We start from the raw sequence: 13553 nt of genomic DNA on the forward strand, positions 1-13553 counted from the left end.
TGACATCCCACTCGATGAAGTGCCACGTAATAGGCGCACGATTACGAGGACGAAGGCAAGTGGGACGAACTTCCGTTCTATAAACTTATGGAGGAAGATATGGTTCACGCGATCAAATATCCTTTCGAAGTCGACGGAAATATCTCCCTACAGTCGACAGATTGTTGCGATAACAATGACGACTCTATTTTCATATAGCGTTAATTTTATAGAAGCATCTCCGCGTAAGGACGCCTGCACGGCCGACAGAACGTGCTATATGGCTCGTCTGACATGTACCGCGAGGAGGCGCATAAAAATCTTAAAATCCGAGTCGAATAAAGCAATCGGCCATTAGTCAGTCACGTACAACCACAGGCTTTAGGCTGTCGAAATAATTAGACCTTCGTGAAATTCCAGTGATGGCGTCATCGTAAGGGACAGTAGTTCCTGGCACATTTCCCTTCCACACAGCAGCATCAAGGCCTTAAACGCCCTATTGAATTCTAACGGCAGTCCACCTGGTCCTGGTGAAAGGTTGAGAGCCTCATCCTGTCCGGTCTCTGCAGGTTGTGGAAGGTGCTGTACAGGCGTCTGGAGGGCATCGGTTCTCAGTGCCACTGCATATGCGTAAGGAACGGTTGTCCTAGCTGGTAGGGGAAAGTGTCGTCCTCGCTTGAGTAATTTTGCTTTGGATGCATTAGTTTCAAACATGTCCTTCTTTACCGCATTCAGTAAACGTCTTTGGCTGCTCATCGAATATGAAAATGGCAGGCAACCGCAAATGAAGGGGTAGAATGGGACAAGTTTCTTTTTCTCGTTCGGCATTTGTGGCCGAGCGGTTCTAGGCACTTCAGTCCGGAACCGAGCTACTGCTACGGTCTCAGGTTCGAATATTGTCTCGGGCATGGATGTGGGTGATGCCCTTAGGTTAGTCAGGTTTATGAGACTTAACATATGAGGTCATCAGTCCCCTAGACTTAGAACTACTTAAACCTAACTACCTTAGGGATACCATACACATCCATGCTCAAGGCAGGATTCGAACCTGCGGTCGTAGCAGCAGCGCGGTTCCGGACTGAAGCGCCTAGAATCGCTTGGCCACAGCGGCCGGCATAATGCCTTCTTACTATACCATTAAATGAATTTCCTAGTTTGATTTCTAGTTAGATCGTGATCATTCCGGAGTCTTCCACACTAAGTAATAAAAATCATACACACATCTGTCACAATCGAAATTCCGGAAACCATGAAATGATTTGCGTTTCTATCTTTTAATCTCTGTATAGTTTGTGGTGATTAAGAAACTGAAAAATTTGCATATACTAAAAGTGTGTCTACCTCACCGATATAATCCTCATCATATTTGCACTGAGCTGTTTGGACAAAGTAAAAGTAGAACTGTAGAATTTAATACAACGTGGTATTTACCTCCAAAACTGTACCGCAAAGACGCCGTCTTTCATGATCTTCCTTCGGTTTGGCAATCATCTTCAATGTAGTATGTTACGAGTTACATAACCTCCTGAGTGCCAGAAAAGCTTATTTCCACCAGTATTAAAAGATGATAATCCACAATGACAGGCAAGCTTAGGGCGATCTGAGTATTACTCACACTATCAAAATCCTATGAGTATGTGATGAATGAACAGTTGACAAGAATTCTCTGCAGCACAGTAACTACATCAATAAAATGACTGACAACATAAATGCAATGGACCTATCTAAGTGACTATCATAGCACTGCTAGATTTCAGCAAGGCTTTTCATAGTGTTGTCGTTATGTTACTAATGAAAATGAAACAATCGAATTCCTCAAACAGAGCTACACTCTGTTTCCACAACTAAAGGTGCCAACATGTTGTGTGTCTTGTGGCTCGAGTTAGCTTTCTCTCTATATTTGTTTATAGATGTGTAATTTCCGCAAATATATATATTTTAAAACAAACATAGAAAATGGCGAGGTTCAAACAGAAGATTAATACTCGTATTTTAGTGACATGCCAGGTACCTCTGAGTAATCTCTACAAAAGCTTTCCAAGCACGAGAGTAAAACTACATCATACTTAATATAGAAATAAAAAAAGTCTGTCTTTATCGTGACAGAATACCGAAGCACACACATGTCACTGTAAACAGTTTGTCACCTGCTGTTAATCATGTCAAATACAAAGCAATTGTTGGTTGCGTGAAACAATGAATTAGGTATCCACTTTCCAACAAGGAACGACTAAATATTGAACTGGTTAAAAATCACCTTCAGCTGGAAACTCATTCAAAAACTTCGTAAAATATTTAATGACGTCATCAACAGAGTCATGCATCATACAGGGACACCAAAGAAAAGAAAATGGGCTCTAACAAGAAAAGAAATACTTTAGAAAATAATACTAGCTGACGACAGAAAAAGAAGGCAAACAAAAAAAACCATATTCCATAGCGGACTGGTCGGGCTCATAGACACACAGTTCACAAATAAAATACCGAATATGCTCGAAAGAATAACTAAATATCATGCTAACAAACTTATTAGACAGATGACAGTAGGGAATTACTAGTAGCATCTCTTGAAATACGAAGGTAACTTGAATGAATGTTAAGTATTTGGAAATGTATTTTTTGCAGAAATGTAGAGCCTTTTTAAAAATGTGGAAGGTATGATTTAATGAAAATATTTGAAATGTCACAAACAATGTCCTTAACAGAGGACATTGAGAGTGTATTTATTATTAGTTCAAACAATTATAATGAAATACATCACTATCAGTTTGGCGGAGAATCATAACAGAAAAAATAGAAATGAATAAAATTTCGTTTTATGATTGAGAGGTAGTCAAAAGATTAGCGGTAGGTATCAATTCCCTATTGTGTATAGGTTGGTAAATTTTACGGTGGAACTGATAGAATGAGCACTGTCCTGTGCAAGTAAGGCTGGTTGGTTGATTTATGGCAGGGGACCAAGCAGCGAATTCATCGATCCCATCGGATTAGGAAAGGATGGACAATGAAGTCGGCCGTGCACTTCAAAGAAACCATCCCGGCATTTGCCTGAAGTGATTTCGGGTAATCAGGGTCTGAACCGTCGTCCTCCGGAATGCGAGTCCAGTGTGCTAACCACTGCACCACATCGCTCGGTGTGAAAGTAAGACCAAAGTTACCCGTATAAATCAAAGAGCCTGAGAACTTCGAGGAAGTGTGTGGTGAAACAAGCTAATGAAATCAACCTGTGAAATTAGGAAGCGGAAAGGGCTGTACTATTTGACTTACGCTATGTGATCAAAGGTATCCTAACACCTGGCGGAAAATGACTTACAAGTTCGTGGCTCCCTCCATCGGTAATGCTGGAATTCAGTATGATGTTGGCCCATCCTTAGCCTTGATGACAGCTTCCACTATCGCAGGCATACGTTAAATCTGGTGCTGGAAGGTTTCCTGGGGAATGGCAGCCCATTCTTCACGGTGTGCTGCACTGAGGTGAGATATGATGTCGGTCGCTGAGGCCTGGCAAAAGTCGGCGTTCCAAAACATCCGAAAGGTATTCGATAGGATTCAGGTCAGGACTCTGTGCAGGCCAGTCCATTACAGGGATGTTATTGTCGTGTAACAACTCCGGCATAGGCCGTACGTTATGAACAGGTGCTCGATCGTGATGAAAGATGCAATCGCCATCCCCGAATTGCTCTTAAAAAGTGGGAAGCCAGAAGGTGCTTAAAACGTCAATTTAAGCCTGTGCTTAGATAGTGCCACGCAAAACAACAAGTGGTGCAAGCCCCTTACATGAAAATCACGACCACACCATAACATTTTCCCCACCGAATTTTACTGATGGAATTACAGGCACATGCAGATGACGTTCACCGGACATTCGCCATACCCACACCCTGTCATCCGATCGCCACATTATGTACCGTAATTCGTCCCTTCACACAAAGTTTTTCCACTGTTCAACTGTCCAATGTTTACGCTCCTTTCACCAAGCAAGGCGTCGTTTGGCATTTACCGGCGATATGTGTTTCTTATGAGCAGTCGCTCGACCATGAAATCAAAGTTTTCTCACCTCCCGCATGTCATAGTACTTACGTCCCTCTTCAACTGTCGACGGTCTCTGTCAGTCAACGGATGAGGTCGGCCTGTACGATTTTCTGCTGTACGTGTCCCCTCACGTTTCCACTTCACTACTATCACATCAGAAACAGTGGACCTAGTGATGTTTACGAGTGTGGAAATCTCGCGTACAGAAATATGACATAAGTGACACCCAATCACCTGACCACGTTCGGAGTCCGTGGGTTCTGTGGAGCGCCCCATCCTGCTCCTCAGGATGTCTAATGAGTACTGAAGTCGCTGATATGGGGTATCTGGCAGTAGGTGGCAGCATAATGCACTAATATGAAAAAATTTTCTATTTGGGAGTGTCCGGATACGTTTTATCATGTAGTGTATTACTTTACTTTCGTTCATCTGAATGACTTTCTACATTTAGTTTTAGAAATTTTAAAAAATTATTGGTTTCGCATAAATTTTTATCACATTATTTTTATTCAAGAAAACATGGAATAAATGGAAGCACGTGCCTAGGTGTAGTTTTGGGGAGCCGATACAAGTACGTTATCCCTTTGTTGTTTTGTTTCATTCATTATATATTCTTGTAGATATGAGTGAATTATATAGAATGTAAGTGATTAAATGTATTTTTGTATTTCTTTTCTATAAGAAAGTCGGTTATTCCTACTGTCACAACTGAGGGATTAGTAGGGAGGTGATGAAGGGACCGCCGAATCTTGACATGACGGAGTGGGTGATACGTTAACTTTAACCGTTGAGGACACGTATAAATCACTTAAATTAACCTGTGTAATACTATGTGATCAAAAGTATCCCGACACCTACAAAAACATACGTTTTTCATATTAGGTGCATTGTGCTGCCACCTACTGCCAGCGACTCCATATCAGCGACCTCAGTAGTCATTAGACTTCGTGAGAGACCATAATGTAGCGCACCGCGGAACTAAAAGACTTGAACGTGGTCAGGTGTTGTGTGTCACTTGTACCATATGTCTGTACGTGAGACTTCCACACTCCGAAACATCTCTAGGTCCACTGTTCCCGATGTGACAGTGAAGTGGAAACGTGAAGGGATACATACTGCACCAATGCGCATAGGCCGACCTCGTCTGTTGACTGCTAGAGACCGGAGACAGTTGAAGAGGGTTGTAATGTGTAGTAGGCCGAAACCTATCCAGACTATCAAACAGGAATTCTAAACTGCATCAGGATCCACTGCAAATACTATGACAGATGGGCGGGGGATGAGAAAACTTGGATTTCATGGTTGAGCGGCTGCTCTTAAGCAACACATGTCGCCGGTAAATGCCAAACGACGCCTCGCTTTGTATAAGGAGCGTAAACATTGGACGATTTAAGGGTGGAAAAAAGTTGTGTGGAGTGACGAATCCCGGTATACAATGTGACGATCCGAAGGCGCGGTGTGGGTGTGGCAAATTCCCGTGAACGTGACCTGCCATCTTGTGTATTGCCAACAGTATAATTCGGAGGCGGTGGTGGTATGGTGCGGTCGTGTTTATCATGGATGGGCTTGCACTCCTCGTTGTTTTGCGTGACACTATCACAGCACAGGCCTACATTGACGTCTAAAGCACCTTCTTGCTTCCCACATTTTAAGAGCAATTCGGGGACGACGGTTGCATCTTTCAACACAATCGAGCTCCTGTTCATAATGTACGGCATGTGGCGGAGTGGTTACACGGCAATCAGATCCTTCTAACGAACTGGCCTGCTCAGAGTCATGACCTAAATCTTATAGAATACCTTTCGGATGTTTTGGAACGCCGACTTCTTGCCCGGCTTCACCGACCGACATCATACCTCTCCTCAGGGCAGTTCTATGCGAACAATGGGCTGCCATTTCCCAAGAAACCTTTCAGCACCTGTTCGAACGTATGCTTGCGAGAGTGGAAGCTGTCACCAAGGCTAAAGGTAGGTGGCCACCACCATATTGAATTCCAGCATTACCGATGGTGGGCGCCAGGAGTTTGCAAGACATTTCAGCCAAGTGTCTAGTTACGTTTGATCACACATTGTATGAAATGAGGAAAGGCATTGAATAATACTAACTGAACTCTGCGCTCCGTTTTTATGTCAGGACGACTAAGAGAATTTCTCTGCGATCAGTGGATGCGAATCGATTGGTGAAACAATGTGTGTGTGCGTGCAATCTCAGGTTTGACCTTTCTGTAGACTGCTTTGATGTGAATAAATCTTGAGCTATGTTGTTTCAACTATTATACTGGAACTGTTTCGTGGGTTCCAAGGAGTAGCACTTTTCCTGGGCTCGTGACTATATCGGTCGGACCATAGACGAACGGGTGAACATTTGCAGCCATTCATGGTGTTCGTGTTCCCACACAACGACGAAATATTTATGGTTGACAATGAGCTATGTCACGTGGACCAGAACATTTTACACAGTTCGAATAAATGAGTTGGCCACTCAGATCGGCCGAACATTTAAGGGACATAATCGAGAGCTCAGTTTGTGCAGAAAATGCTGCAAAGGCAACACTTCCACAGTTTTAGACGGCTGTAGAGGTAGCATGGCTCAACGTTTCTGCAGGAAACTTCCAGCGGCTTGCTGAGTCCATACCACGTCGAGCTGCAGCAGTATGCCGGGCAATAGGAGGTCCGATACAATATTTGGAGGTACCACTTCACTTTTGTCACCTCATTGTATAATATTTTCATTTATCGATCCACGACAACATCGTCGCTGCACCAATACAGACAAATAAACACTATTTTGCTTCACATCCTTACTATTTTTCTGATTACATCTAAATGAGTGTTCTCACATGTTCCCAATCAGCCACTGTACTAATAATTTTTTCAGATGCTGACGGCTCACGCAGAAATAAATATTATTCTGTAATGAATATATGTGACGGTTACCATTATCCGACGTACGGGGGATCCTACCACAAAAATAATTTGGTCTGATTGGGAGAATCGCAGACAACATGGTATGTGAATTTGATAGCTGGTGTACGTTTGTTTGGGCTGTGTTTTATAAATTACTAGCTGACAAATCCGGCATTACCCGGGTATTCATTTTGCCACTTTTTCTACTAGAACTGTGGTTGTAATGTAATATAGAAACGGTTTAGTTTCCATATATTCGTGGAAACACCTTTGCAATTATGAAACAATCGCACAGATAAACATGCATAATGTACAGATGTGTAAGTACAGCTGGTTCCCGTGTCTGTAACGCGATTTTGTGAACATCTCTATGGCATCGTCTCTTCATAGCTCCTTAGAACACTATTGTTTTCGCCTGGAGTCGTTTACACTTCACATTTGAAACACGTCAAAAGCGCTGCCAGGTGTCTGGTATTTCCTTAAGTTTACACGATTGTAGGAATGTTTAAGTATTAAAGAATACAGGTATATAAATTTCATGGACGATGTGGCATTTTTCCACAGATCTCAGTCTTTACGACGTCATGTCTTTTCAACTATGTGTCGTACAAAGATGCGTTAGTGTAGGTCTATTCAACGGCATATGTGGTAATGTCTGTGAAATATGTTGCGATAGAATTAGTACAGTGGCGAAGAAGTCCTAAAATTTAAACCTCATGCACGATGCGGCAGGTATTCATGTAGCTCAGTGCTTGTGACGTCATATCTCCTAATCTACGTGTCACACAATGATATAGTTTTGTGGGTATGTTAATGGCATATGTGGATACTGTCTGCCAAAATTAGAGGTCTTGAGGAATGTTAGAAATGATTCGTTCTTGACCAGTTACATCATGGCTGCAGTCACGTCACGTTTTGGTGCTTTTTTTTTAATACCATTTCTGTGCAGCTTTATATTCTGTCGATCGTAATCTCGTTGGTTAACATAGAAACTAATTGTGAATGTATGCTTTCCCGGCGTATACAGCTGGCGAAGAGTTCTCGGGCTTGCAGCCGGGTGGCGGTGTCTTCAAACTGCGACGTTTCGACGAGTGACATACATTGAGTATGTCACTCGTCGAAACGTCGCAGTTTGAAGACACCGCCACCCGGCTGGAAGCCCGAGAACTCTTCGCCATAGAAACTAATTGTTAATTTTTGATGTTTATCATAAATCAAAGTCGGAGTTAAACTTTTCTATGGGCCGCCCACGCGAGCTGTTAGCTTAAAAATAAGAATTCCTGGCATTACTTCTATATATACTGGTATGGCCGCAAACTGACGCTCATTTTCTTAATAAACAATCCTTCTGGGCATTTCTATAGTTAATGTTTACCACTTCAATGACTTTTTTTGAGATAGATAGTAATGAACACGCCTGAATATTTGTAGTGCTGACAAGCAAATATTATTTAATTCGTACCAAATACGTAATTTTATTTGTGATGACTTACGCACACGAGTAACTCGCGTTGTGAAGACGACATTAGCTTCAATTGACTCCAGTATATTAGCTTTTCTATTATTGATATATCCAGCAATTAGTATGGTTAAATATTACTGATGATGTAAGCTGAAATGTGGAATGTTGTGTTGCTGAGGAACTACTAAGAATTATTCACCTTGAAAGGACGTCTCTTTATTAATTATCTAGTTTTGTTGTAGCTTGACGTTTAGATTTTCGATGTGTAGCCTACAGCAGTTGTGCATTGTTTATGCCGAAGCAGTTATTATGCGGTTCTTATAAATCAAAAGAATTTTTGTTTTGTGACAGTCTGATCAGACGCAATATTTATACGATAGTTCTGTAGATGGCCCTTTCTCCAGTTTCTGCTGTTAAAGATTACTGGTGTTTCTATTATTACTATCTGTAGCGCTTTCTTTATTACTGATGATTGATTCTCAACGGCAAAATGTTGTCCTGGTAACGAATTCCTGTGCTTTAACCGTGTTTTATGGACGGGCTCCTATTGATTTTCTAGTTCTATTACGTGTTGGCTTTTCTATCATCGATATACGAGTCAGACTGATGCTTTCTATGTTGTAGTAGTCATTATGGGATATGTCAAAATTATGGAAAATTGTCTTTTATAACAGTGTGAGATGAAGTACTTTGTGTTAAATACACCACTTTGGTATTGAAGACTCTCGCGAATGATTTCTCTTCAGTGGCTGACTGTTTATTTTCTGCTACTGCAGGATTCTGCCGTTTCTGTTTCATCTATAGCCTAGCCTGATGACTGGATTAGAATGGAAGGCAACAATATGTTTTGTGTTGATTCAAAGCGAAGATCCTGGCATGTGCTGAGAGACTTACCTTTGGTGTAGCCCTTGGCCTATGTTAGGTGGAGTGTGAACATTTCATCTACATCTACATCTAAATCTACATTTATACTCCGCAAGCCACCCAACAATGTGTGGCGGAGGGCACTTTACATGCCACCATCATTACCTCCATTTCCCGTTCCAGTAGCGTATGGTTCGCGGGAAGAACGACTGCTGGAAAGCCTCCGTGCACGCTCGAGTCTCTCTAATTTTATATTCATGATCTCCTCGGGAGGTATAAGTAGGGGGAAGCAATATATTCGATACCTCATCCAGAAACGCACCCTCTCGAGACCTGGACAGAAGACTACACTGCGATGCAGAGCGCCTTTCTTGCAGAGTCTGCCACTTGAGTTTGCTAAACAACTCTGTAACACTATCACGCTTAGCAAATAACCCTGTGACAAAACGCACCACTCTTCTTTGGATCTTCTCCATCTCCTCCGTCAACCCAACCCGGTACGGATCCCACACTGATGAGCAACACTCAAGTACAGGTCTAACAATTGTTTGTAAGCCACCTCCTTTGTTGATGGACTACATTTTCTAAGGACTCTCCCAATGAATCTCAACCTGGCACCCACCTTACCAACAATTAATTTTATATGATCATTTCACTTCAAATCGATCCGCATGTATACTCCCAGATATTTTACAGAAGTAACTGCTACCAGTGTTTGTTCCGCTACCATATAGTCATATGATAAAGGATCCTTCTTTCTATGTATTCGCAATACATTACATTTGTTGTGTACATAGTTCCGCGTAGTCAGCGCGTACACATCTTTCCCACTAGAGCGCGCCCCGCTAAGCAAAACAGCGGAGGCGCAGTGCTCGTCCGTCTCTGCACTACGAGATGGCGCTGCCTAAGAGACGGACCAAAATCTGCTTCCGCCGATCCGCGTATTAATATGCCTCGCAGCCAATGAGATTGCTGCTAACGTAGAACCTTGTCTCCTCACAGATCACACTCGAACAGTGATAACTGAATGTGCGAGGTATTATAATGAGTGCACAGACCTCCGATTAGTCAGTCTGCATTAGTCTGCATTAGTCTATAGTCAAGTTTCAGTCTGCGCCTAATAAGATTATCATATTCCTGTAAATAGTCATTAAGATAAATAAATAGACACTTTGTCAAGTATCAGAGATATGTGAGAATAAGATTACGTACCAAGACCAAAGGAACTTCAGATTGTCAATTGTAAACAGCGTAATGTCTATGTTTTTTAATTATTTTAATAAATGTGTGTGAAAATTAATCAAGTTCTGTTTAAAGTTGGTCACCGTCAATCTGCTACTCTAAGCATGCAAGTGGCATTTCTATCGTCTGACCTAATGGCAGAAGATAAACACGCCACGATAAGACCACAAGACATATTGCTGACACTCGCCTACGTCGTTAGCGCGAAAAGTCAAATAATCTGATGTGTGTACCGAAGGTCTTACAGTACGCACACCACAACATTTGTCTATGTTAAGGGTCAGTTGCCACTCCCTGCACCAAGTGCCTATCCGCTGCAGATCTTCCTGCATTTCGCTGCAATTTTCTAATGCTTCAACTTCTCTGTGTACTACAGCATCATCCGCGAGAAACCGCATGGAACTTCCGACACTATCTACAAGGTCATTTATATATATTGTGAGTAATCGAAGAAAACGAATGCCAACAAGAATGTACGATTACTCTGGGTGAACTATATTGTACGTTCAGATATAAAATGCTCTTCACAATAAACTACTTTTGTTTCTGCTTTGCCGAATATATGGACGATGAGGATCAGTTACGACTTATTAGCATTAAATACCAGCTGAGGTTATTTACGAGCGAGTATTCCCAGTGATTAAGGAACTGCATATGAAACGTATTCAGTTTGTTGGAAGTGATGCTTATTTGTCTATTAGTTCCGAATATGTCGCGGTTTACGTGCTTTCCTTTGTCAGGAACATTTCCCTATATTTTAATGTAATGTAACTTACAAGTATTCGCGGAGCACCTAATATTTCCGATAATATAACTGGCTATCTACACGTGATGTACTTGTTGTGCTGACTACCACCATTCATCGTGGGATGCAGTAGTAACAATAGCACACTTTACAAAAATCCCACAGACCGAATATGAACTTCCAGTTTACTTCTTTCATGTGATAGTAGTGGTCTCTTTCGTTCAGCAGGATGTTTTTTTTTCTTTTGTTTTCAGGTACAGGGAGCGTATTTTGAGAAAATTAGTGTGTATTTCCTGCTTTGGTTTTCGACAGTTATCGATAGTCATAGTCACTGGTTACGATTTGATTTAGCGCCCAAATGCTCATCCACAGCGTTTGTGAATCCATAATGAAATCTTATATTTGACTTATGCATAACTAAAGTGTATTTTCGAATAGTTTCTATCTTTATTACAAAATTCTCTTTCCACTTCATATTCTACGTTCTGACGTCCGTTGTGGTGACAGGGTGCGTTTTTGCGATACGGTACTCGATTCCTTTTCCTTACTAACTGCAGCTTCTTTCATTACAATATTCATAATTCGAACTAAATGTTCGCGATATGGTTAATTTTATTACAGAAAACTGTTTCCATTTATTACGATCACGAAATCGACACAGATATGACGTGACATTCGGCATGATGTTTACGACATTTGTCACATGTTTCCTATTTCACTTGCCAAAGTCGATGATTCCTATCAGTGTTTATGATTTCATAGCTCCCGGTCAATGTGTCACGTGATGATATAATGCTCTAGGTACGTTCAGCAGCGTATGTGCATACTGTCTACAAAAGCTGCTACATATAGAGGTATTAGCAAAGTAGTAACAAATTAAAATGGCACCCACAACACGATGGTTTTTCATGTACCTCAGTGTTTATTATGTCATATCTCCTGAACTGTTATAACTCTGTAGACACATTTAGTTATATACGTGGATACTGTCTGCGAAGTTTCTTGCGAATATTGTCATAGCACACGAGTAATAAATTAGAACGTCATGCATGTGGCCGCTGATTCTCATGCATCTGATTTTAATGGCTTCTTATCTCCTGAACTATGGGAGGTAGATGGTTCCCACCCCGACAGCGATTGTGCCTGATGGAATAAGGAATATTCGATTGAAATCGGTCTAGTGATTTATGAGTAGGTGTGGCAGATACATACACACTCGGATATGTACGTACATACAGTTTTATAATATGTGTGAACTAGGCAATACAGTTTATTTTCTATGTGTTAATAGTTTCGTACAACTGAGTGAGACACTTGATTTCATGTTTATTACCTATTAATCCACTGTTACACTTTAAAATTTTTGGTCATTTTCAGTATTACATACGTTATTTACGGATAATCTTACATATGCTCAATGCTCTACTGGGACACGAGTTCGATACGATCGTGTCTTATTATCGTCACCCTCTTCAGTGAGACCTATTACTGACACAGATAGTGAGATAATGGACTGGGTAACATGATTTTACTTCGAAAGCTAATGGCTTTCAAAACTGTTTACTGTTAAATTGCAGTAACAACGGTTACTTACAGTCAACACTCGAGTCGCTAGTTACTAGCGATTTCCGTCACAGGAAACATATTGCACGTGTGCATTTAAGTCAACTTGGCAAAGGCAAATATGTTCCATGTTTGGAGATTGTGTCAGGTATTCTTCAATGCGAATGTGCAGGCGTCAACAGGTCTGTACTCTCTGATGACTCGTTGATATCGCACGAAGATTGATATTAAAAGTAAGGCACTTACCATTAGTAGATAGTCGATGATGCTGTTTCTGACAATTTTTGGCGGCTCACAAATTTATTTTATTTTACCTTTCTTCATGTCAGCAGTCTATGGTTTCCTTTCCGCGTCCACAAGAACAGATTTTGGTATGCAGATATTTTCTTTCATTTCATGAAATTACGTTATTCACACCCGACTAGCGATAGGAAGAAAAGGAGATTCTGGGGGCTCTTGGATCTGGTAAGGATTGCAATTGTGATAACATGCTTGATGGGAGCCGGTCGGGGTGGCCGAGCGGTTCTAGGCGCTACAGTCTGGAGCTGCGCAACCGCTCGGGCATGGATATGTGAGATTTCCTAGAGTTAGGTTTAATTAGTTCTAAGTTCCAGGGGACTGATGACCTCAGAAGTTGAGTCCCATTGTAGTCAGAGCCATTTGAAACATTTTTGAGTGTGCGAATCCGTCGCCTTTCAGGGGGAGACCTCCTTGACACCTTTACTGCGGGATAGAGACAAGATGGTGGCGGTTCCATTAT

The sequence above is a fragment of the Schistocerca nitens genome, chromosome 8 (genome assembly GCF_023898315.1).
Source record: "Schistocerca nitens isolate TAMUIC-IGC-003100 chromosome 8, iqSchNite1.1, whole genome shotgun sequence".
Classification (NCBI taxonomy): Eukaryota; Metazoa; Arthropoda; class Insecta; order Orthoptera; family Acrididae; genus Schistocerca; species Schistocerca nitens.